This window comes from Mytilus californianus, unplaced genomic scaffold (assembly GCF_021869535.1).
Source record: "Mytilus californianus isolate M0D057914Y unplaced genomic scaffold, xbMytCali1.0.p SCAF_12, whole genome shotgun sequence".
In the NCBI taxonomy this organism is placed as follows: Eukaryota; Metazoa; Mollusca; class Bivalvia; order Mytilida; family Mytilidae; genus Mytilus; species Mytilus californianus.
The window spans coordinates 21,194,066-21,218,027 of record NW_026262604.1 but is presented as its reverse complement, the minus strand read 5'-3'; the positions used below and the strand labels follow the sequence as shown (position 1 = coordinate 21,218,027).

The 23,962-nt window shown below is 32.4% G+C and overlaps 4 non-coding genes across 4 annotated transcripts; 1 reads left to right on the top strand and 3 right to left on the bottom strand.

Moving 5' to 3' along the window:
- Positions 1-16,192: 16,192 nt before the first annotated feature.
- Trnaq-cug (transfer RNA glutamine (anticodon CUG)) lies at positions 16,193-16,264 on the bottom strand. The gene has a single exon. It is a non-coding gene; the product is annotated as a tRNA-Gln (tRNA).
- Positions 16,265-21,760: 5,496 nt separating this feature from the next.
- Positions 21,761-21,832, bottom strand: Trnaq-cug (transfer RNA glutamine (anticodon CUG)). The gene has a single exon. It is a non-coding gene; the product is annotated as a tRNA-Gln (tRNA).
- Positions 21,833-22,184: 352 nt separating this feature from the next.
- Positions 22,185-22,256, top strand: Trnaq-uug (transfer RNA glutamine (anticodon UUG)). Its single transcript has one exon. It is a non-coding gene; the product is annotated as a tRNA-Gln (tRNA).
- Positions 22,257-22,655: 399 nt separating this feature from the next.
- On the bottom strand, positions 22,656-22,727 carry Trnaq-cug (transfer RNA glutamine (anticodon CUG)). The gene has a single exon. It is a non-coding gene; the product is annotated as a tRNA-Gln (tRNA).
- Positions 22,728-23,962: the final 1,235 nt, after the last annotated feature.

Below are 23,962 nucleotides of genomic sequence, written 5' to 3'. Positions count from 1 at the left end.
AACACATTTTAAATCAAAATTCTTTAACCATCAGATCGATATTGTTGTCAACATTAAATTTAAGTACAATTTACCCTTCAGAAACACGTATTTTGTTTTATAAATGAGGAAATCGTCGCTCTGGAATGTAATAATCTGCATTGACGCTTTTATGAAAAGTGCTTTTTTTCACGTCCGCATTTCTATCAAGTGTGGCATGCCAAGTTAACATTTTAGGCAATCATTATGGATGGCGAAAATGAATTACAAAACTGTGAATAATTACATATGTTGTAGTTCATACGACATAAGAAGACACCATGTGACAAATTTAGTTATTCAAACAAAACTATCCAACACTATTATGTATCGTGAGTACATTTTTGGACAAAGTGATGTTTGTATTATTTGCAACTGTCCCCCGCCTTCCAGCCGCTCTTTTTCAACGAAAACGCAGGCTAGATCATGTTTCTTCGTATTTCTTGTCCAAAAATTATTCTGTATATTACTATCCGTCGAAAATATGCATGAAGTGTTTGCCACTGGACGGTCAGAAAACAACATTTAATCCATCATATCTGCTCTTAAAATACAGTACTATTATCATGACTTTAAACATATTTCAAAGAATAGAAGACTCATCAGTTACTGACGAATAAAACTAGTCAAAGGCCTTAAGCTCAAAATTCCGAAACATTTTCCAAAATACAGCTAGGGTTATCTTTTCCTCAATTGGATAAGCTGTAGTTTTTCAAACAATTCAATTTTTTATTAACAGTTAGTTTATAAATTTGACCATATCAATGATAATTCATGATAACACTTTCTATACTGCACATCGTGTTACTGCACGGGATGTTTTTGTCACTAAGTTTAAAGTGCTAGCTCATAAAGTTGCAGTCCACAGGAAAACATATCCCTAACAACTTTTTAAATAGTACAATTTGATAAAACATTAAATGTGCCATCAGTTTTGAGAAGACTTTGTATAGTTTTAATTATTTTTTTCAATTTATTTAATTGTACAATGACTTAAATGAAGGGTGCTTATAGTAAGAGTTCTTCTTATTAATATAAATCCTCGATTAAACATAAGCTTCCACCTAAAGAATTGACTTCTGTAATCATAATTATACTCTTACCAGTATCTTACAAGTCATATACAGTTGTTCAATTTGATAAAAACATTTATTCTCATACACACTAGTCCGAGTCCACACTTGTTTGATTTTGTGACATTGACTTATAATATTTGGCTTAAAGTGAATAGCCATGAGATATATATTATTACCTTTGCCGTTGATCTGAAGGCCAAATAATTGATGTTTTGTTCTTGGTAAAATGATTGAGTTTCATATGTCCAACCCTCAAACCATATATATTCTTACAGGCTATGCCAATTTCTTTTTACTGCACCGGAAGAATAATTCCTTGAGGTCAAATCCACGTTATATAATAATGAATCGTAAATTATCTCAAAAATTGTTTATATCCCGACTCATTGCCTTAATAAGTTATTTCTAATCCACCATAGGTTTTTTACCCAAGGAACACATTCACATCTCCACCCTACATAATATTAGTTCTTTTTGCCTGGATTAGACATTATATTCCCCTACAAGGACTATTTGTGGCACAAGCCACATCTCTCTCATTTCATTAACTGTTAAATATCTTTAAAATCTGTTCAGATCCATCCCTTATTAGTAAATCCTTTATATTCTTGTTTTCATGAAAAGACATTTGCATTGAAACATAGGTTGTGAAGTTGTCTATAATTTAAAAAAAATGTTTGCTGTTGCTTAGCAACATGTCGGTTTCTATGCTTGATATGGAATTCGTAAAAAAATGATTAATGATACTCTAGATGTTTTTATTATAGTGTTACACCATATTGGAAAGTACATTCTTTCAAAATTACTAAATTCATACTTCAAATTACATTAACTACCAACTATTAAACTGTTGCTATGCATTTGTTATGTTGCTTAGTTGTTGATAAGCATTAAGTGAATTACAATTGAACTAACTTTTCATTTCTAACTAAAAGTTGTTCATCAACAGACAATCTGTATGACATTTAATTTAGTTTGTTCAATTAAATTGATTTGTAGTTGTCTTCAATTAAAACATATTTTTCCCGTTGCTAAGCAACATTTGTGTTGCTATGCTCAATACGACATTTGTTAAGAATAAAGATGTATTAGATAGTATATGGGAATGAAACACCATATGGAAAAGAAAAATCTTCAAACAAGTGCTATATAGATACTCCAGAGGGAGAAAACACACATTTTGTAACCGTTGCTAGGCAAAATTTCTGTTGCTAGGTTGTTTCTATGCATATGTTGAACGAAATCAAAGGGGCTTTTTATTTGTGACTTTTGGTTCTTCTTGGAGAAACAATATTACTTTTTGAATATTTGAATTCGTACAGATAAAGCAACTCCTATGAGATAATTTTGAAACTTAATTAAAACCGTTGCTAGGCAACCATCCTTTCACCGGAACAATATAAAATCAATGTTTTTTCAAGTTTTTATACTAAAACCATCAATGATATTAATATAAACTTATTTGGAGAGGGGACCAAAAACGTCATTTATCATACCTTCTCCTTTGATTGAAATCAGGCCGATCTTATTAAACTTACAACGTAAACCTTTTCAAATGATATGTTCTCACCCATATTTTGATTTTAACCCTATATTGACTGATGTCCAACATTGAGTGACCATTAGAGTATATTGAAATGCACATTGAAGTTTTGAAAATTTTCCAACAGCATACATCTTTTGAACACCATTATGTTTAGTTCATTTTACATGAATTTTCATGTAAGCTTGTATTTACCTTTTGATTCATTGAAAAGTATTTGTGTTATAATGAATGCACTTTAAAAATTGTAGAAAAAGGTCTATATTTGATGTGAAACCGTATTTTTTGGTGACAAATGAATTATTGATCAACCAGTGTTTAAGCTATAGTCTGTTTCATATTTGTATTGCGTTTTACATTAGAAACAAGGGTGGGCTCGACTTTTGACTTACTGTGGAGAGAATATGTCATTTTCTGAACTTCTGCTGATTTGTTTGAAAAAAGCACGTACACGTCTAGAGTTTGGATATAAATATCGATTTTTAAACATGACAATCTCGACCTGTTATCGAAATTACCAAATTCAGTGAAAATAGACAGAAATGACCCCCTTCAAACATTAAAATGTTCACTCGAATGGCAAACTATAAAAATTAGAATAGGCATGACATTTTGTAATTAAAGAATATTTACCAATGTTTAAACAAAAATATTTACACATTTTTCATATTTTTAAAATGCTATAGTCTGTTTCAAAAATGTACTTTTATACGAAACTAGTTTTATTTAAAACTGTTGTTCAAAATGCACCGTAGTAGTTACATATTGGATCGGTTTTGATATCTATATAATCAGTACTTGATGACATATAAAGAATCACAGGAGTAAGTGGACATTATCTTCAGGTCCTTTTTAGCAGTACCGCATTTACTCAAAATATCAGGAATTTTTTTTTCACATTTTTCGACTGGGGTCACCTCTTATAAAAAAAGTGTGAAAATTCAGAGAGTAATGCGAGAAAGTTTTGGGGATGATTCATGTGTGGCATATATATTTGTGAATCTGACGCATTATGAATTGCATGATTCTAGAAAGTATTAAAGACCGTATAGGTTACAATAAACCATTAGATTTTATGAAGATAACATGGTATTCAGAATTAAGAGTATGGCTTATCCTGATAGGTCGATATGTGCGCCCGTTATTTTTATTATTAGAGACTTCTTGCACTCTGCATTATACCTAAGGCAAAATAAATTATTTTCCTTAGCCCTAACGGAACTGAGATGACTTTTCAACGCTAGGATGAGACACGTGTTTTAAGTGCAAAATGGACAGGCATGGGAGATAAGTACAAATTACGTTAAGAAAAGCAACGGAAACCCTATATTTTTTGGACCAACAATACTGCCCGAATAGTTTTTCTTTAATTCTAGCAAGGTTTCGTTAAAACAAAACAACTTTCTAAAGTCTGTATCTCGAATAAGGCTGTCATTGTCGCCTATGGGGAAATTAATTGTTTATTACAATCTATACAGAAAATGTTTGGTTTATATTTTTTCAAATGAAAGGCCACCAAGGGGTCTTCAACACAGCGTGAAAATCCCGAACCCGGAGGCTGGCTCCTAAACAAAAATGTGTACTAGTTCACAGAAAATACACGTCACAACTACTTCCAAAACATATAAATGAACCAAATATAAAAAAAACATACAAAACTAACAAAAACCAGAGGCTTTTGACTTGGGACAGGCGCAAAGATGCGCCGGGTTTAAACATGTTTTGTGATCACAACCTCCCCTCTATACCTCTAGCCAATGTAATAAACACACACACACAGCAATACGCATAGTATCTTCTGTTTTCTATTTCTCAAAAATAAAATCCTCGTTTTGTTGTATTTCTACTTAGATCCTTCAGAATGTGCAGATATATTGTTTAATTCGGATGGCGTCTTTAATATATATCCGAATGGAAATGATAATTCGGTACCTGTTTATTGCAAATTGGAAAATGGTACTAAATGGACGGTACGTAATTTAAAAAAAGTCAATTTCTGCAAAGTACAAACGGTCAAATCATATAATACAATATAAAAATAGACTTACCTATCTCGAGTTCAACTAAACTGTTGCAGAACATTTGTACATTAAACCAAAACATTATGCATTCAAGCATCTGATACACAAATGCTAGTTAGATTGGCCTAGCACGTCTATTGACAAGTACAACGTGGGAAAATAATCACGGTTTCACTTTAATCCGTGTTTTGATCGTTAGCGATAACGCCTGGAAAAATAAAAGCGCTAATTCGTGTATAGTGCATCTATCATTTTTCAATAATGATCTGTTTGTCCTTTTGAATGGACAAAATCGTTTCAAAAATGTATTTAAGAACAGAAAAATGAACACTGGATGTGAACACTATTACGCTATTTAAAATTTCAAGAACAATAGCCTTATTTATCAATATTAGAATACATTGTACACGGACTGAATAATTTGACATAATTTTAAAGATAGTATCAATTTGATTGAATATGCATATATAGTTTGAATGTTTATACATACATTGTCGATTTTCATTTATGAAAACCACCTGCACCTGCAACTATAGGGCAATTAGAATATTTGAACATCGGGTGGTCATCGAATATCAGTTTTGTAAACAGTTAAATCATTATTATGACCATATCAATGATAATTCATGTCAACACAGAAGTGCTGTCTTTATGGCTGGTAATACCCTCGGGGAGGAAACCTCCACCAGCAGTTGCGAATAAACTCATCATAGATTAAAAGTTTGTACAACAAACGCACGTTTCGTCTACAAAAAAATATCAGTGACATTCGAATCAAAACAATTACAAAGGCCAAATACAGCACGAAGTAAAAGAGCGTTGACCACCAAACAATCCGAAAGGTTTTGTCAAATACAGTTAGGTAATATATTTTCAGGGTAAAAGATCCTTAGTATTTCGAAAAATCAGTTTTTTTTATAAAGTTAAGGCTTAATTGTAACCGTATGAATTATAATTCATGTCAACACAGAAGTGCTGATTCAAACTGGTAAGATGCTCAGGGAGGAAACCTCCACCAGCAGTGGTAGCGACCCAGTTGTTGTAAATAAACTCATTAGGTATATATAAAAGGCTTAAAAGTATGTACGACAGACGCACGTGTCGTCTACTAAAACACATCAGTAACGATAATCAATAGGGTTAAAAAGGTCAAATAAAGTACGAAGTCAAGGAGCGCTGACGACCAAACACCCCGAAAGGTTTTGTCAAATACAGCTAAGGCAATCTTTACTTGGGATAGGATATTCTCAGTTTTTGTTTTCGAAAAATCCGTTTTGTAAACAGTTAAATCAGTATTATGACCACATTAATGATTATGCATGCCAACACAGAAGTGTTGACTACTGGGCTGGTGATACCCTCTGGGAGAAAACCTTCATCAGCAGTGGCAACAATCCTGATTAGAATGTTTTATTGCAGAGGGCCGGGCTGTTCATCTATAAAAATCTCATCAGTGACTCTCGAATCTAGAAAGTTAAAAATAAACCCTAAATCAAGTACGAAGTTGAAGAGCGTTCATTACTAAAAATTCCGAGAAAATTTCAAAAATGAAGCTCAAATATTCTACGTGTTTCAAATAATTCAAAGTTAGGTTAACAGTTATATTATAATTATGGCCATATCAATGATAAACCAGTCAACGCATAGATTTAACATTTTGTATACAAAAGACTCATATTTATCCTTTAGTTTAAATGTAGGATTTCAGGTATCATTACGTAATATTTAAAACAGGCAAACTTTAGAAACAAAAACACAGAAAGTACAGAAATGATATAAAGATGACAATCTTAGCGGGATAACGTCAACTCAAAAGAGAAAACTGGGTTTGTGAAGATGTTAATTTAATTTTTCTAGTCGTTGATTGTTTCAATGACTGTCTATTATGCGACTGATATCAACAACCAACGGTTCACCAATGTATAATAATGAATTTCCGATAATAATATGACTTTGTATCACCTATTGTGATTTTGAACAACGTTCTTATGTAAGCTCGAAACTAACATTTACAGGAAAAGTAACTAAGTACAGTGAGGGGGTGTATCCAGGATGTGTCTGCTGTCTTTGATAACGATATATCATTCGTATACATAAAAATCTACTCATTTCAGGTAATCCAGCGAAGAACCAATGGTTCAGTTGACTTTTATAAAACTTGGAATGAATACAAGAAGGGGTTTGGTAATGTTCATGGGGAATATTGGATAGGTAAAAATACACACAAAGACATGTTATATATAGAACATTGTAAACACTTTTTTTAATTCTAAAATCTTGATTGCACTCGATTATTCTGAAAGTAGTTTACAAATATAATTACAACAATGTCGCATTTATTTTTAGTGAAACTATTTGTATAATCCCCAGTGCTTTATATTTATTCTTCTACAATTACTCAGACATCAGTCGAGTCCTTCTTAACTACCGACGTTGCTATTCAACTGACCGTTAAAGGGTCGATATGCCTTTGTAATTTCTATTTATCCTGCAATCAACTAACTATTGTACAAATAACAGGTAGACAAATAGTTTTATGCTTTATTTGTACTTGTACAAATAAAGTCTCCTGTTACCCCCGCTTCCATGTTGAGCAAGCGGTAATGTGGATATTTCTTTTTGCGTACCAGTTCATTTAGGGGTCCTCTTCGCGGTCCGCGTTTAAACTATGTCGATTTCTTTGAAAAAATTAGAAACAATGATTTAGATTTTAACAACTAAAGTTTCAAGTGTTGGGTGTAAATTTCAGGATAAAAACAATATATGTACATTGTCGGAAAATATAAAATTTATTTGTACTCGCTACGAAACAGGAGCTGTTTCTAAAGCTCATACAAATAAATTTTATATTTTCCGACAATGTATATATATTGTATATCTATCAACTACATTGTATGATTATTTTTGTATGTACTGTTATACTTAAATGCACATACTGAGCGATACAAATCACGCATATAATTTATAAACAACTACACACCCATTCTTACCCCAATTTTCAATCGCTATTTTCCATTTTCTCAGCAATAATAGCCAAGTTTAAAAAAAAAACAGTACACGTATCAATATTATCTGTTCTAAGTGTTAATTGTATTTAAATCATAGGATTATATCTTTGGTGAAGTTGAAATCATCCCCTTCGTAAATTTTACGGACGCCATCACGAGTTGGTTGACCGTTATGGAATAACCGTTTCACAGATGATATTGGATATGTTCCTTGTGTCGTAACTACAATACCCTTCCTTTTTTCACGAATGTGACCTACCGAATTATACTATTTACCGGATTTGTAATAACATAAGCAACATGACGGGTGCCACATGTGGAGCAGGATCTGCTTACCCTTCCGGAGCACCTGAGATCATCCCCAGTTTTTGGTGGGGTTCGTGTTGCCTAGTGTTTAGTTTTCTATGTTGTGTCATCTATTATTTGTCTGTTTGTCTTTTTATTTTTGGCCATGGCGTTGTCAGCTTGTTTTCGATCTATGAGTTTGACTGTCCCTCTGGTATCTTTCGTCCCTCTTTTGCATTTGAGACATTGAAACTTGCGAATCCTTCCTTGCTTACTCTATACCCATACGACAAAAGTTTAAAAGATGAACATGTTTTATCTGTTTCTTCAAATGTTTTCATATTTCTTCCACTCCTCTACAATGTAAAATGAAATAAATCAAAAATATCCCCTTTGATTAATTGTAACTACAATCTCCATCACAACACATTTCAAATACTATAAAAAAAGTGCATCTGCCACAAAAAAAAAATGAAAACTGATAGATCTATTGTACTTTTAATTTGTCTGTTTATGTATTTTTCTATCCCTTTGTCACAATCAGCATACATAATTTCTATGGTTCATTAATATTTCACAGGAAATGACGTAATTCATAATATATCATCTAATGGGCGACATAAATTACGCATATTTCTGGGAGCGGAAAATGGAACAACGTATATTGCTGAATATTCAACATTTAGAGTTGGAGATGAGAATACAAACTATTTGATTAATGTCACGGGTTACAGTGGTTCGGCAGGTATATATAATTATACACTTATATATATAAATTAAAATTTGAGGTGACGGCATGTTTAGTAAAATATCATTCTTTACGACAGATAACAATATTTTATAGCTTCTGCAGAAAAAAGGCAGTTATCAATTCATTCAGTATTGTTATATAAAAGACCTGGTTAACATCTAGAGTACTAGAGAGTAAAAATAACACCACTACAGTTGTATTTGTATACTTATATAATTTAATTTTGGATGTACCGCGTCTTCTGATTGGCTGACGTTGTTTTGTTTATCAGCTCATAGACATAATCTTGTCATGTGACCGTGACGTCATCAACGTTTTTTCATGGTTTACTACGGTTTAAAATGAAATTTAGAATTAAATTATAAGAAATGACTGTAATATTTTTTCTGTCTATGCGAAATAACATAAAAAATGTGGTGCACACTTTGAAATAACACGCTACGCGGGTTATTCAGTGTGCACCACATTTTTTATGTTATTTCTTCATAGACAGAAAAAATATTACAGTCATTCCTTAAATAAATGTTCAGAGTGTTATTATCAAAACTATTGTTATGACTAAATGTTACAGAACCTTAAGGTATTGATGATATTTACTGGACGATGGTTTCTATTTTACATTAGTACCATGAAAGGCAAGTAATGTTCAATCCTTAAAACTTTTAAAGAAACAGTGTAGGACGAAAACCCTGATACATATTTTTTTCATTAGAAAGGTTTATAATTGATATAACCTGTAAGATTTACGGCAGTGTCTTTGAATGTTTTAAGACAGGCTATAATAATGAGAAAAAGAATCCGTACAAGTCTATATAACATATGGTGTAGCATTCTCTTGTTTTCATTGCATATTACGATCACGTGTTTAAAATAATATTTCATGTATCTGAAGCCGTGTTTCTATTTTTCAGTATATTGACGCTGTGTTTCTATTTATACGTATATTTACGGTCAATATTAAAAATATTTGCCGTCACACATAACAATCATGGCGGAAACGCCGCAGAGTACGGAAAGAAAATTTGCAAGTAGACTGAAATGAGTTCCATTTGAATTCTTATTTCAGTGTTTTAAACATGAAAAAATCAATGCTGTGTTTTTGTTTGCAATACAACAAGTTAATCTTATTCATTAATATTTGCAATAGCATGTTAAAAATCTTGGAAAATAAAATTTAAAAACAGACAGAAAGAACATTGAATTCCAATTTTCGAATACATTATTTACATTATGTAATATATAAATTAAGGACTTTCCTTCAGTCAAAAGGTTATATATGGACCTGTTAGATTATATTGACACTCGGGCTTTGTCCTCGGTCAATATAATCTGAACAGGTCCATATATAACGTATTGACCTCGTCAAAAGTCTATAATTGATAAATATGATTGTAAATTCCACAATTCTTTTACCCTTAATTATCTTATGAAACGCAAAGTTAATTCTAGTGCATTTCTAAAAAAAGGTGTCTGTAGAAGTCTATGATTATTATGACACACACATAAGGTAAACACATTTAATAACAAAACAACATATGGATATCGATTATGTTTTATACTATTATTTTGACAAATGTTACCGGAGTTTTATCATACAAGTACACAAGAAAACTTTTCAAGAAAGACATGGTACCTTTCCAGAAAACAAAATTCAGGCTACGAGACAAACATTCTTTTCATTCTTCAATGACGTGTGATTGAGGTGACGGAGCTAGTTCTTTATCTTCTAAAACTATGGTTTAACCTAAATGGGAATCAAACACAGACATGCTGCAATGTACGCTACTGGTATCATCAAAAACAGTTAACGGATAAATGAAAAAAATGACACCTTGAACATAAGTAAAATAGAGGCCTAGGACTTTCAATTTTTAATCGGATATATTTTTGAACCATTTCTGTACATAAGCAAACTTATTATAGATCAGATAACCGAAGGCATGAATAAAACAAGTTATGAACTTACTAAAAATATCTGTTTATATTGAAGTACAATGGATTATAACAGCCAACTGTATAGTGGTCAAGAAGCTTAATAATCTAGAATTTGCATAATGCCTTGATAAGTCATACCACTTATCTGAAATTGACAGTTCATGCTTTTTTGCCAATCATTCTGGTGATACATTGAAACCTGACTAAACCGAACCCTGCATAAACCGAAAACCTGAATAAACCAAACATGTTCTGAAGCACCGTCATGTCAAATTGTATGCGTTGTGAACCTGATAAAACTGAACAAAATCTTAAGTCCCGAAATGTTTCGATTTAAACAGGTTGCACTGTATATCATAAAGATGAGTAGAAACTGACGTGACAGCATGGTAGGAGTCACGCCTGTTGTACATTAAAATTGATATAATTGATTTTCACAAAACATTTCTTTCTAGATATTGTTGAAAGACGTTTTACATTTACATATTTTATTATAGGGGACAGCATGGACAGGGTCTATCTTAAAGGAAGAGCAAACGGTTTTCCGTTTTCTACAATGGACAAAGATAATGACAACAGTACTGGATCGTGTGCTAAAGGAAACCGTGCTGGCTGGTGGTATAGCAATTGTTGTTATTCTGATTTAAATGAGAACTACTATACGTTACAGATGCGCTGGATAAAGAACATTGGAGTTGTAAGAAAAAGTCGAATGATGATAACCAAATACTAATAAAATCAGGACCCAAACTGTGTTTTGTTTTGTTTTCTAAAGTGGACATTACAGTATAACATATGGATACCCCTCTCTCTCTCTCTCTCTCTCTCTCTCTCTCTCTCTCTCTCTCTCTCTCTCTCTCTATATATATATATATATATATTGTATAATGTATGCTGTTATTCAACAAGTTATTGTTACAACACTTAGATAAATGAATCAATCTGATTTCTAATTATTTCAAATCATGATATAAGTATGATATTGGTTTCTCTGCTGATGCCTGCCTTTATACATTTACTCATTTAATATGTCCAAAAAAAATCTCTTTTGTAAATTGAATTTAGCTGATTGAACAATGACTTATTTGTTATGGCAAACTTATTTTAACTTATCGACCCAAAGTGCCAAACTTTACACTTCAACATTCAACACAAATGTTTTGGTGAAATACACCAATATTCCGATCAAGTGTATATATATATATATATATGTATATATATATATATGTAGGACACGGAACCGCGATTGTACTCCGAACAGTGATGGTCGCGCTGAGGTGTGATGTTTTGACGCTTAAATGAGTTTTTTATCACGCTGAAGTGCGATAGTGGTATTGTGACGCTATCTTGTTGATAGCTACTCCGAAGTGCGGTTGTGGTAATGCTGAAGTTCGATGGTCTACACAAACTACATGCAATGCTTTTCATGTCGATGTAGAAGTAAGTATGTATATCAAAGCAGTTTATAAGGTTTTTAAGTTAATAAGGGGCTTGTAATCATGCGCCAAATAGACCGTCACATATTAGCGTTACCATCGCACCTCCGAGTCCAACATATATATAGCAGTCTTTTACAGTTGAGAGGTATACTCAAAAGACATATTGCGAAACAGGAAGTTTTTTTTTTATCATATTCTACATGTTCAGCATTAACCCCACAGTAGTATACTTATATTTAGTATCATCATACAAATAACCAAAATCTATGCTCTACACGTGACGCTACCGTGAATGGTGATATCAACTGTATACCAAAGTGATAGATTGAACCTGTTAACAAAAGTATAGAATTGTATGTTTTAAACAATACAAATACGGCTATGCATATTGTGTGTGCTAGTAATGTATGATTTCTATATGCAAAATTAGCCGCATGTATTCCAACAATAACACCCGCTAAGGTTGAAACGGTCGTAAAAAGTTAACTTGGTTGCAGAATAATGAACCCAGGCGTATTATCTGATATTTAGTGCTGTCATGTAATAGTGGGAAAAAAGCAAGTTGAAAAAGTAAAAAAAATATTTAATCGGTGCGTCCCTTATGTTCTTATAGATATAATATCTTCATAATATGTCATAGGGTTCCATGGTGTAATGGTTAGCACTCTGGACTTTGAATCCAGCGTGCATCCGATTTTGGTTTTGGATAAGGAATTAAAACGTGCCTTCTAAACCAGAGACAAATCTGTTAAGTTTGAGTTGTGTGACTAGCTATCAGTTGATAGTTAGTCAATATTCTTTCATATTTTGTTAAAGCAGAACTGTTTGTGGTCATATTTTGTGTAATTGTGACATTTGATAAGACTTTTACGCCTCCCTGTACCATGTCTGGTGGAAGGGGGATGGTCTTTCCATCAAGGAAAAAACTGTTTTAGTGGATGTAGGTGACAACCGGACTGTAAAAGCTGCCGATGTCATCAATACTGTTGAAAAAGAAGTTGGTAAGGTAACAGTTCTTGCATGTGTTCCAAAAAGTTGTAATATTTATGAATTTACGTTGTCTGATAAAGATGCATTAGATTTGATTGTGGATACAGGTTTTAATGTGAATGATTCAAACTTTAAACTCAGAGCTATTTTTTCGTGTGAAAAAGTTGTCAGTGTTTTCAATGTGTCACACTATGCGCCCGACTCTGAAATACAGGAGAAATGGCAGGAGTTTGGTGTAGAACTCAAGTCGCCGATTAAGCTTAAAATGCATCCTGGTACTGAAGTCGCTAATGGAACACGGTTTGTAGTAGTTAGATTTTCCTCTGAACGACAAAGTTTACCATATATATTGAGACTTTCATTTTGTAAAAATATTTCCGTTCTCCATTACTCTACAAAATTATTCTCATTTACCTGTGTATATTTTTCTATTTGGCGGCATTTTGTTCAAGGTGTACATCGTTATATCATGTATATGGCGGCATTTTGCTGAAGGATATGGTTGACTTTCTGAAATTGTTTATTATCTCACCCCTTATTTTATTGAATTTTGTATTTACATTGTGTCATAAATCAAATTTATTCGTTCAGTGTATATTTACTTGTTTGTTTTCATATGTCTTTTGATTGAGTTAAGCCATTTCAATTGATATTTTATAGTGTGTCTCTCTATGTTGTTATGTTACACTATTGTTTCAGGTAAGGGTGAAGGTTGGTACCTATTAAAACGTTTAAACCCGCTGCATTTGTTTGTACCTGTCCTTAGTCAGAAACCTGATGTTCAGTAGTTGTCGTTTTTTTATGTGGTTCATAAGCGTTTCTCGTTTCTCGTTTTTTATATAGATTATACCGTTGGTATTCCCGTTTGAATGGTTTTACACTAGTCATTTTTGGGGCCCTTAATAGATTGCTGTTTGGTGTGAGCCAAGGCTCCGTGGTAAAGACTGTACTTTGACCTGTAATGATTTACTTTTACAAATTATGACTTGGACGGAGAGTTGTCTCATTGGCACTCATACCACATCTTCTTATATCTATAGATTAGATTTTATATTTATTCCGAAGTCCTTTTCTGTATTTGTGAAGAACGTTTATTATAAACATTATGCGTTCAACGATCATTCTTTTGTAAATCTGAATATAGATTTAAGTGAAATTGAGAGAGGCCCGGGTTTATGGATATTTAATAACAAATTGTTAGATGATGAAGAGTTTGTGAATAAAATTAACAATTAAATCGAAACCGAAAAACAGTGTCCTCTTAATGACGAAGAACCTTTGGTTTGGTTTGATAATTTAAAATATAAAATGAAACAACTAGTAAAAGTAATCGCGCAAAATAAATCTCGTGCCGAAAAATCGGAATATTTTAAAATCGGCGCGGGACGTTTGCACTTTTTCATACGACATTTGCGTTTTTTAATGGACATTTGCTCTTTTTAAATATGGACATTTCCGCTTTTTGTATAGGACCTTTTGCGCTTTTAATATATTAAATATATACAATATTTTCTTTATGGTTAAAAGTAAAATAGTAAATCCATAGCACATTTGTGTTTAAAAGTCATTTCATGGCACATTGATATAGTTATATATACCTAAAATTAAACATTATAAAGACATAATAGACACGTTTAGTTATCACAGGTCAGTTTTCTCTTGATATCTGAAGCCCAAAGAATGCGGAACCGTTATTAAAGGTGTTGTTATTCCGAATTCAAATAAAGAGGCAAAAATTCTCAACATGTTTGCTGCCGACAAAAATTCAATACAAGAAACAATTAAAATTTTAAACCTATAGAGTGAGGCGTCAGGTGCTAAAATTAATAAACAAAAATCAGAAGTTTTATGCTTATATAGGTTCTGGTAGCAAAAATAATCAAGAACTAAATATATTGCAAATTAAACGCTTTGAAACTGTTTATAAAGTCCTAGGTAATTGTGTTGGTAAAGATAAACAGTTGTGCGAATCATTGAATTGGAAAGATAAAATTAAAAGAATAAAAACAATTTTATTTTTTTGGAATAAAAGAGATTTAGCACTACCTGGTATAGCAGTTGTTCTTACTTCTCTTATTATGTCTAGATTTTATTACACTTTAACAGTATGTCCGCTACCAGAAAACGTGAAAAACGAAATTAGATTAATAGTTTTAAAATTTCTTTGGCAACATAAGTCCCATATGGTAAAGTATCAAACAATAATTGGCGAAAAATTAGCAGGAGGTTTAAATATTCCAGATAATTTTCTAAAAATGCAAGCTTTTAGATTAAAATTCCTTAGAAATATCTTGACCCGAATTGTCAATCAATTAGGAAAAGTGCGCTTGATTATTTCATAAATAAAATTGAAAACCTGCCAAAATTTTCTTCGGAATGTTATATAAATACGGGTATGCCTTTTTGTTTGCTAGTAACGTATTATTTCAATATGCCAAAATAAACTCATGCATACCGACAATTATACACCCGCTAAGACTGAAACGATCGTAAAACAGTAAACTTGGTTGTAGAGTAATGCATCCAGGCGTATTATCTGATATCTAGTGTATTCATACGGTAACGAAAAGAAAGAAACTTGAAAAAAGTAAGAAAATATTAAATCGGTGCGTCCCGTATGTTCATATAGTTATAAAATCTCTGGAATATGTCATAGGGTTCCATGGTGTAATGGCTAGCACTCTGGACTTTGAATCTAGCAATCCAAGTTCAAATCCCGGTGGAACCTGACTTAATTTTTAGTCTTTGTGACTCACATTTCTTTTATAAACAATTTTATGTAGTTTTCATTATTTTCTTGACAGTTTTTCTGTTTTCTTCGTCATTTAATTAATTGGGTTTATAATACATTATTTCACCATTTATTTCACGTATTAGATATTGCATGTTGTTATCAACATTCACATAATTGAAATATCCACGAAGCTCACGTATATGGTGAAATTTTATTGTCAGTGGTATAACAATGTGATATATAAGTAAATGTGACTTAATCATTTTAATTATCCGTCTCTTTTCTTATTTCGCCATGGCGAATTATAGCTCCATCACTGAACTAGTTTCCAATGTTTATTGAACTTTCTGTTTAAGTTTGTAAAAATATTACTTATACGGCAGAAAAAGCTTAGGTTCCACCGAGATTTGAACTCGAATCGCTGGATTCAGAGTCCAGAGTGCTAACCATTACACCATGGAACCTGTTAACAAAAATTTAGAAATGTATGTACTTAACAATGATCAACCTAAAAACCTGCCAAAAATTTCTTCGGAATGTTATATAAATACGGGTATGCCTTTTTGTTTGCTAGTAACGTATTATTTCAATATGCCAAAATAGACTCATGTATACCGACAATTATACACCCGCTTAGACTGAAACGATCGTAAAACAGTAAACTTGGTTGTAGAGTAATGCATCCAGGCGTATTATCTGATATCTAGTGTATTCATACGGTAACGAAAAGAAAGAAACTTGAAAAAAGTAAGAAAATATTAAATCGGTGCGTCCCGTATGTTCATATAGTTATAAAATCTCAGTATTATGTCATAGGGTTCCATGGTGTAATGGTTAGCACTCTGGACTTTGTGGACTTCCGGTTTGGACATTCAGCAAGAAGGACGTAATTTTCAAAGCTGAGTATCAATCGAAATTTTTCTCGTCTTTGGACGAGCCATCCATGGCTTAAGGTGTAAGTGAATACTCCCAGTGACATTACATTTGAGAATCGTGAATTAATTTATATATTTCTGACATTTTAAAGTGTTTTCGTAACCTCCCTTCACCATGCCTGGTGAAAGGGGGGCGAATAGAACTGTGAAGGAACAGACTGTCCTTGTTGATGTTGGGGACAATAAAAATGTTTCGGCCTTGTCGGTTATAAATAGTGTAGAAGCAGAAGTTGGTGAAGGTGTAGTGGAGGCTTGTGTACCTAAAAGCGGAAACGTGTATGAAATAACATTTAAAGAATTAGAAGCTGTTGATTTGTTATGCGACACGGGGTTCAAAGTTAACAATGTGAAATTTAAGCCAAACGCTGTATTTTCAAAGCAAAAAATGGTGAGCTTCCTTAATGTGTCGTATTATGTGACGGATGAGGAAATTACCAAAAAACTTGAAGATTTCGGTGCCGAACTAATATCGCCTATTAAACGCCGAATGCATCCTGGCACGACCATTGCAGATGGTACAAGGTACGTGGTAGTAAGGTTCCCAGAATTTCGTCAAAGTCTACCGTACAGTATGAAATTTTCTACAGGTGTCAATTCGCACGAATACATAAGAGTATTACATGACAATCAGAAAAGGGTCTGCTCAAAATGCGTCGAATCCGGCCATGTTTATATTAACTGCCCTGACAATATGTATTATGGTTGCAAAGATAGTGGTCATTTGGCTCGCAATTGTCCGATACCACGCTGTGATAAGTGTCAGCGATATCCAGCCAGCTGTATTTGTGAACCTGTATGAGGTTATGATCGTCCTGATACTGAACCCCAAAATGACTCTAATGCTGAAGACTCTAATGTCGAAAATGATAATGCAACTAATGATGAACAAATGGAAGAAGATGAAGAGGTTAAGAATGATGATCGTGATGATGTAGATGAAGTAGATGATGCGCTAAATTTAGATGACCGTGATGATTCAACAGATGTAAAAGAAAATTCTGATGTTAATACTGCCCAAGATGAACTAAACCTAGATGAAAATCCTAACACTGATTCCAGTAACAATACTCCTGACGATGATGATGAACAAACTGAAGTTATGACAGTACATGAACATTCAAAAGACAATTTAATTGACAATGAAATAAATATTTTGCATAAAAAAGGGGGGTCCAAAAAAGTTAACGAGTCAGTTTCTCATGAGTCAAATGTTGACATGGTTGATTGTGATCATGATAAAAATGCAGAGTCTTCGATTGCCAGTGAATCAGAAATGGAAATTACTGATGAGGAACTGGCTCGTAGTATGGGTAAAAAAAGAAGGCGTCGTTTGGTTACTAGTCCCAACCTCACCCCTGAGGACATTAAGAAGATGAAGTCTAATCCTAAGTCTAAACTCTCTTCTAATCAACCAAGTTCAAGTTCATAGGTTCACATTTTTATTGTTTATTTTTCTGGTTGATGGTAAATATTGTTAGCATAAATGCTAATGGTCTCAGAGATGTAACAAAGTTTCAGAATTTTACAAACTATTGTTCAGAAAATTATTTTGATATTGTTGGTATCCAAGAAACGTTTTGGGATGATGATATTATTCCAAATATTGAAAAATTTTGGGAAGGAAAATATATTTTTGTAATGGTGTAAACCTGAGACAAGGTGTTGCTTTTTTAGTAAGCAAAAGAGTACAAAATCAAGTGTCCGAAGTTCAAAGTTTTGACGGTAGATGTATCCATATTTCCTTTAAACAGGATGATAACGCTATTGATATAATTAATTGCTATGTTCCAAATATTATGCAAGAAAAAATTAAGTTTTTTGAGAAAATTGCTTCTAAAATGGCGAATTCAGAAAATATCATTTTACTAGGTGATATGAATACATCTCTGTCAAATCTTGATCGTTGTGGTAAAACAGAACACACTCAAGATAAAGCATACAAAGAACTCACAAACATGTGTGATATGTTTAATTTATATGATGTATGGCGAGCGAGGAAATCAAAATGCACGAATCTTCTCTTGGCGTCGTATCGTTCAAAATGTCCTAATTCAAAGTAGAATTGACCACATTTTTATTCCGAAAGCACATTCTCAATTTGTCAAAAACGTGTATTATAAACATAATACTTTCAGTGACCACTCTTTTGTCAATCTAAATGTAGATTTTACTGAAATTGAGAGAGGCCCAGGGTTATGGATATTTAATCATTTGTTATTACATGACGAGGATAATGTTCAAAAAATTTCACGATTAATTGAAAAAGAAAAAAATTGTAGACTTTTTGATGATGAGCCGCTTATTTGGTATGACAATTTAAAATTTAAAATAAAACAATTATCAAAATCATATGCGCAAAATAAATCGCTTATTGAAAAGTCCGAATATTTTAAGCTTCAAAATGAATATGAAAAACTATCGTCTATGGCGGTAAATAATGTAAATTTTGATGTAAATAAGTTCGAAGAAATGAAACTAAAACTTAAAACGTATGAAGATAAAATTTGTAAAGGTGCAATTTTGCGCTCAAAGGCCCAATGGGCTATAGACGGAGATAAAAGTTCAAAATATTTTTTGCAACTTGAAAAATATAAACAAAATAGAAACGCTGTAAAAAAATTAAAAACAACCGAGGGTAAAATTTTAACAACTACAGATGACATTCTAGAAGAAGTATATAAAATTTATAAAGAGTTATACTCTAGTACAGTAATAAATAAAGATAAGGCAAAAGAAATTTTGGAATATATTTCTGAAAAAGTTTCTGATGAAGATAGTGAAAATTTAGAAACCGATTTAACTCTAGATGAAATTAAATCGTCATTATTTGGCATGTCAAAAAATAAATCTCCGAGTCCAGATGGATTAACAGTTGAATTCTTCTGTAAATGTTTTCATTTGTTTGGTGAGATTTTTCTTAAAATTTTTCTTCCTGATATTTTTCTAAAAATGCAAGCCTTTAGATTAAAATTTCTTAAAAAATATTTGGATCCTGAATGTCAATCAATTTGGAAAGGTGCGTTTGATTACTTTATCTCTAAAATCGATAATATGGATTTAAAACAAGATGTAGTTTATACGCATTTAAATTCAAAACAGATTAAACACTTACCGCTTTACTATCAAGAAATGATAAACGCGTATTATAAAATAAAATCCAATTTGAAAATCGATTTTCAAGTGCAACATGTATATAATAATCCGCTGTTTTGTAATCCAAACATAACATGCAACGGTAAAATGCTTCTGTTTGAAAAATTCATTCAAACAGGCTTGATACGAATAAAAGACATTTGCTATGAATTTATGCCGGGTTTCTTCACATCGAATTCAATAGATGAAATAATAAAACAAAAAATTTCCTGATGAAAAAACAGAACAAATAAAAACAGCTTTTGAAAAAATCATTCGATGTATTCCTGACGAGTGGAAAGAACTATTAAAATCCGAAAATCCTCTAAATGTTGAGATTACTCCGATTGTTAAAATTTGTTTAGATAACGATAGAGAAATTCACATTAGAAGTGCTGTGACGAAATTATTTTACAGCCTTCTTTTGACAAAATTTTTTGAAACACCCTCTGCTGAAAAGCATTGGGCGGAGCTATATCCGTCTCTCAATTTCAAAAATCTTTATTTGGTTGTCAATCAGTGTTGTTTACCTCCTGATTGTCATTGCTTAAACTATAGGATTGTCCATAGAGCTATTTTTACACTCGAAAAGTTGGTCAGAATAGGTCAGCCAGATACTAGCACATGCAAAACGTGCGGCCAGGGTATAGAAAATCTTAGTCACATGTTTGTACTTTGTCAAAAGTTCAAACCACTTCATGATTACCTGAAAGACATATTACACAACATTTTTATCAATTACCCGCCTGATATGGTTAATTCTATTGATTATGAACAGTTATTTTTACTTGGGTTTTTGAAACGTTCACAACTATTAATACTTATTTTTTAATTTTTTTCCTTAGTGTAGCCCGACTTTGCATATTCAAATCACGGAATTTAAACGTTTTTCATGACAAAGACATAGATGCACTTCGTTTATTCAAGTACACAATTAAAAAATACATTGAATACGCATACACGTAGTATAAAATGACACAACAAAGACAATTATTCTATAAGTATTTTTTACACAATAACACTTTATTGGATATTAAAAATGACAACATAGTTTTGTTTGTCTAGACAGTTACTTCAATTTGATTGGTTGTTAGAACAAAAGATCACATTCCAATGTAAAATTATCGATCGCATTTAGGTGTGTTCGACTTTTGAAAATATTTTAGAGTTGTCTCGATTTCAATATATAACTTATATTGAATCTGTCCTGTTCAATTCATATACCCTTTTGATGAATGAATCACTATAAAATAAATTGGGACTAATATGCTATACTATTTTTAAAGTTTTTAACGTGTCTCATCTAGATGTATTTTATTTTTTACTAATGTAGGAGGATAACTACTAACAACTCTGTTTATAGAAAACTTCTCACCAATGAGGAATGTCTCATGGTGACAGTATGTAAATATGTAATAAAATTTTTATTAATGATAAAAAAAGCACTCTGGACTTTGAATCCAGCGATCCGAGTTCAAATCTCGGTGGAACCTGACTTACTTTTTAGTCTATGTGACTCACATTTCTTTTATAAACAATTTTATGTAGTCTTCATTATTTTCTTGACAGTTTGTCTGTTTTCTTCGTCATTTAATTAATTGGGTTTATGATACCTTATTTCATCACTTATTTCATGTATTAGATATTGCATGTTGTTCTCAACATTCACATAATTGAAATATCCACGAAGCTCACGTATATGGTGAAATTTTATTGTCAGTGGCATACCAATGTGATAGATGAGTAAACGTGACTTAATCATGTTAAACTATCCGTCTCTTTTTTTTATTTCGCCATGGCGAATTATAGCTCCATCACTGAACTAGTTTCCAATGTTTATTGAACTTTCTGTTTAAGTTTGTAAAAATATTACTTATACGGCAGAAAAAGCTTAGGTTCCACCGAGATTTAAACTCGGATCGCTGGATTCAGAGTCCAGAGTGCTAACCATTACACCATGGAACCTGTTAACAAAAATTTAGAAATGTATGTACTTAACAATGATCAACCTTAAAACCTGCCAAAAATTTCTTCGGAATGTTATATAAATACGGGTATGCCTTTTTGTTTGCTAGTAACGTATTATTTCTATATGCCCAAATAAACTCATGTATACCGACAATTATACACCCTCAAAGACTGAAACGGTCGTAAAACAGTAAACTTGGTTGTAGAGTAATGCATCCAGGCGTATTATCTGATATCTATTGTATTCATACGGTAACGAAAAGAAAGAAACTTGAAAAAAGTAAGAAAATATTAAATCGGTGCGTCCCGTATGTTCATATAGTTACAAAATCTCTGTAATATGTCATAGGGTTCCATGGTGTAATGGTTAGCACTCTGGACTTTGAATCCAGCGATCCGAGTTCAAATCTCGGTGGAACCTGACTTACTTTTTAGTCTTTGTGACTCACATTTCTTTTATTAACAATTTTAAGTAGTCTTCATTATTTTCTTGACAGTTTGTCTGATTTCTTCGTCATTTAATTAATTGGGTTTATGATACCTTATTTCATCACTTATTTCATGTATTAGATATTGCATGTTGTTCTCAACATTCACATAATTGAAATATCCACGAAGCTCACGTATATGGTGAAATTTTATTGTCAGTGGCATACCAATGTGATAGATGAGTAAACGTGACTTAATCATGTTAAACTATCCGTCTCTTTTTTTATTTCGCTATGGCGAATTATAGCTCCATCACTGAACTAGTTTCCAATGTTTATTGAACTTTCTGTTTAAGTTTGTAAAAATATTACTTATACGGCAGAAAAAGCTTAGGTTCCACCGAGATTTAAACTCGGATCGCTGGATTCAGAGTCCAGAGTGCTAACCATTACACCATGGAACCTGTTAACAAAAATTTAGAAATGTATGTACTTAACAATGATCAACCTAAAAACCTGCCAAAAATTTCTTCGGAATGTTATATAAATACGGGTATGCCTTTTGTTTGCTAGTAACGTATTATTTCTATATGCCCAAATAAACTCATGTATACCGACAATTATACACCCTCAAAGACTGAAACGGTCGTAAAACAGTAAACTTGGTTGTAGAGTAATGCATCCAGGCGTATTATCTGATATCTATTGTATTCATATGGTACGGTAACGAAAAGAAAGAAACTTGAAAAAAGTAAGAAAATATTGAATCGGTGCGTCCCGTATGTTGGGCTTCCGGTCAGTGTTTTGAAGTGTGTGCACGTCTTTTGAGAGTAGGATATTTTGATTCTGTTTTCAAGGTTAAGCTCGGAATTCCAAGCAGAGAAATGTGTACCATTATCGGACCTTGTTTGCAGTAAGTCAATTCTACTATTTTTAAGAGAAAAACTGTTTAAAATAACTATTTTGACAGCTATATTGTGTATCGCACCTGATCAGAGGTACCCTTGGGTTATTTTTTTTCATTCATGAAAATTGTGACTGTGCGTTATGGATAGATTACCTAAGTTTTTAATAAAGGCAATAGAATGTGCATGTGAGGAATATGGAATTATAACGTATAGTTTCCATGGTGATAATGACAAAACAAGAATTTCGATTATGTTTTCGAATACTGATACAAATAAGCAGGTAAAACGTAAATCTGGTTCGGCAAGAAGGAGAGACAATAAACGTTTGAAAGAATTTAATGACACTAAAAGTAACACAGAAGTTTTGAACGTCGATGATATTGAAAGTATTGATATTGATAATATGAACATTGATGCGTGTACCGTGGATGAATCCGAGGAACGTACAATGAATACAGACATTTCCCTTTTGGGAGCCTCTTCATTCACACATAGTATTCCAATTGAACATGTGGATGAGAATATAGAACGATGTACATTTAAAAAACAAGTTACAGTTGATATACCCGTAAAACAAGCTATTAATAGTGACAGGAATTTACCTGTAGGAGAGACAATAGAGTGTAACGAAAAACGTAAACAAATAGTGAAACGTAAACAAAGTAAAGAAAGTGAAATAAAACAACAAAGTAGTATTGTATGTGATAAAGATTCTTTAGAATCGAAACATGAAGAATTCGAAAAGATTGTTTGTAAAAGAAGTCGTACAAGTGGTGATGTTTTGATCGGAA